Source organism: Crocuta crocuta, unplaced genomic scaffold (genome assembly GCF_008692635.1).
Source record: "Crocuta crocuta isolate KB4526 unplaced genomic scaffold, BGI_CrCroc_1.0 scaffold636, whole genome shotgun sequence".
Lineage (NCBI taxonomy): Eukaryota > Metazoa > Chordata > Mammalia > Carnivora > Hyaenidae > Crocuta > Crocuta crocuta.
In genome coordinates, this window is record NW_027530380.1 from 1,816,698 (window position 1) to 1,820,437 (window position 3,740).

Consider the following 3,740-nt stretch of genomic DNA (forward strand, 5'->3'; position numbering starts at 1 on the left):
ATGTGACCACACCTTTCCAGGCCAATATGCCTTCCCAAGATGAAGGCCCAGCCGCTCTGCCTGGGCTTCCAGACCAAGGCAAACCCTCCTGGCGGGTCCTGGCCAAGCGGAGCCCGAGGGAAAGAGCCAGTCTCCAGACAGCTCACGGGAGGCGGACACCGTCCAAATCTAGGGGCATCACGGGTTCCAGTCCCGGGCTATCTTCTGCCGTGGAGGCCACCAGACGGCCGTGAGCCAGGCAGCCATTCCCGGCCTGCTCGAAAGACCCGTTCAGCATTAGCCCATCAGGTATTTACTGAGCACCCACTGTTTGCCAACCAATTGGGGGTTAGAGATAAATTCACCTGCCCTGCGCACAGGGGCTCCGAGTGTGGCTGGTGCGTGGGAGTGAGGAACACAAGAAGGCAGGCTGTGGACAGACAGCCTGTGACCCTCCCGGAAGGGCAGGGAAGGCTGCCTGGCAGAGGGGACCCAGAGCCTCTCTTCCTGGCCTTTTGCTCTGGTGGCAGGGGCTGCGGCCAGTTCAGTGCCCAGAGCAGCACTGACGCGGAGCCCCAGGGTCCCTGTTTGAGAGTCTGAGTGAAGGCCGGGGTGCAGTGAAAATCAGATCCAGGGTTTGGCCCCAAAGTGTCTCTTCTCCCTCCAGGGAGGAGACCAAGGTGTGGGAAGGCCAAGGGGCTTGCCCAAGACCACCCTCCAAGCACATGGCAGGACAGGCTTCACTGGGGAGCACAGGCAGCCGGGGCGCCCAAGGCAAGCAGCCAACCCGTTTCCTCCGGGGACAGCCCTGCGCAGCCGGGCCAAGGAGGTGCGGGGGCTCCCCCTGGCGGCCCAGCCTCCGTCCCGCATCCTGGGTGCTCGTCCTGGCCGCGCCTGCACCCCCCCTTCCCCTCCTGCTTTCCCGGAGCGGGGACCCCGCCAGCCTAGCTCCCCCTGCACGGGACGCCTTCCTGGTAACCGCAAGGACGAGCCCTCTTCCCTGCCTGCTCCCAGGGGTGTCTTACTGTAGGACACTGTTCCCGGCAAAATTGTCATCTGGGCCTCTGACGGTCTCCCTGCAGAAGGAAGCCAGGAGATCAGGGAGAGCCCCGCGACCTTATGCACGGACCCTGTGCTTCCCACCCAGAACCAACCAGCGGGGTCCTGCGCAAGCCATCCATGTCCACGCTCAGCCACGATTTTTATGCCTCCAAAATATCTCTCTGCTCCAAAATCAGAGAGACCAACATCCGTGCAGCACAGGGACTGATCATAGCTAATATTTTTTGAGCACTTACTACCTACCGGCCTTGGAGTGTAGTGTAGCTATCATCTCATTTAATTAACTCAGACTTCGGTCTTTGGGTTCCCCACCCCCCACACAACTCATCCTCCAGGCGGCCAGAGAGACGGTTTACTAATACAACCCAGGGGTGCCTGGGTGGCTCAGCCAGTCAGGGATTCAGGCAGAGGGAGGAGGGACCGCGGAGCCCACGGACAGAGAGACGCTGGTGAGTGTGGACCGCAGAAGGGGAGGAGAGAGTGGGAGAGACAGTGGGGACAGGCCCAGAGGACACGGCCAGCGGGGAGCAGGGGGAGGGGGTACTCTGCAGAAGAACAAAGCAACCGATTTCGGGTTTCAAACTAATTTTGTGACACTCAAGTCTTTACAAAGTGGAGGGGACCCTCTGGGGGACAAGTCTTTACAGATGAAGTGGCGTGCTGTCTGGGGTTCACTGTTTTTCAAGTGGGCTCCATGCCTACGAACACAGGGCTCGAACTCACGACCTAAGGTTAAGAGCCACATGCTTCACCCACCGAAGCAGCCAGGCGCCCTGGGACCCCCTTTGAAACACTTCAGCACGAGGGGGAGGTGCTGGGGGCAAAGGTACCAGAGGCGGCATGTCGTTGCTACGGAACATGATTGGGGGGCTCAGTGGGGTCCGCTTCCTACTCCCTCTCTGTGCATGTCTGGAAATTTCCACGATGACAAGTTGAAAGAAGAGAAAGGAAGGAAGAAGTGGAGTCGCCCGTTTAAATCTCTTAAGTAAATGATGGCTCTGGTTGCGACACGGAGGGCAGGCTGGGGCGGCGCCCCAGGGCCCGGACCTCCCCGGCAGCAGCGAGGACCTGGCTTGGACCAGGGTGTGTCCCCGGAGGGGGAGACGCAGAAGGTGGGGACATGTTTTGGAAGATGAGTCAACAGGACCTGCACTGCTTCTTTGCACGCCCCGCACCCGCACTCACACAGAGCAGAAGCCAGAGTGACCTCTCCATGTAGGGCTCACGGGGCTGGGATGGGGGGACGTCCTTTCCAGGAAATGGGGAGCAGTGCACCCCTATTCTCAGCACGCTGCACATGAGTTCATTTAACCCTTGCTACCGCCCTATGAGACAGAAGTGTCATTCTCATCATCACCCCCACCCCACAGAGGGGAAACTGAGGCCCGAGAATTGGTGAATCTGCCCAAGGTCAAACAGCAGGGGCAGCGCGAGGACCTGGCGGGTTTCCGTGCTTCTGGCTCCACCGCCTCCTGCTGGGAGATGTGGGGGTAGGTGGGCAGGGAATCCTGAGATTTCTGGCGGCGTCAGCAGAACGTGGGACAGAGTCTGTGGGCCAGGAAGGCTCCCACAGGAAAGACATGTGAGAGCCATCAGCAGAGATGGCGTTTGAAGCCAGGAGGCCAGCGCAGGTGACCTGAGGAGAGAGAAGGGGGACCCTCTCCCGCCAGGAGAAGTGTGGCGTCCTGGAATCGGAGAGATGTGGCCCAGGGCTGGGTGAGATAGGGACCACGGAGTGGCTGCGTGTTCAGGCTGGTGGCCTTGGTGAGGCGGCCTCAGCAAAGTGCACGGGGAGGGTGAAGAAGGAAGGCGGGTGGGCAGGAGGCAGTGACCTCGGGCAACAAGTTAAGAGATGTTTTGCCGGGCATGGGGGTGGGAGGAGGGTCAGGGCAGCAGGCCGAGGTGCCCAGGGGACCAAGAAGGGTATTTTCAACGTTTGGCGTAGTTAGCGGTACAGTGTTGCGTTTCAAGTGTACAATCTAGTGACTCAACAACTCCGTACGTTATTCAGGGCTCATCATCATAAGTGTGCTCTGAATCCGCAAGAAGGATTTTTTTTTTAATGTTTATGTTATTTTTGAGAGAGACGGAGCGTGAGCAGGGGAGGAGCAGAGAGAGAGAGAGGGAGAGAGAATCCCAAGCAGGCTCCATGCTGTCAGCACAGAGCCCCAGGCGGGGCTCAAACTCTCAAACCATGAGGCCATGACCCGAGCTGAAACTGAGTTGGACGCTTAGCGGACTGAGCCCCCCAGGCGCCCGCAAGAGGGGCTGTTTCTTAGACAGAGATCCTAGAGCACCAAACTGTGCTCACTGCCTCCCCGCACAGTAGGAAGCACTATTGTGCCCATTTCCAGATGGGAAAACTGAGGGCAGGAGGTGAGGTGGCTTGCCCAAGGCCACACAGGTAAGGGTTGAGCCAGGCTCCAGGCCCAATCCATCTGGCTCCAAGTCCCACACTCCCACCGCCAAACTGACCGGGACACCAGGCTGGCATTCTCAGGGAATACGTGCACTGGGTCCCCTAAGCAGGGTGTGCGACGGGGCTCGGTTCCACCTTGCTGAGTGCGGAGTTACCCGGTGTGACAGGGCGCTGCGCGGGGGGGGCAGGTGCACAGGCGTCCCGCTAAACAGGAGACAGGAGGGGACTCCCAGGGGAGGTCCTGGGCCCTGTAACCGGAAAGGCATGGAAGAGGGAGACC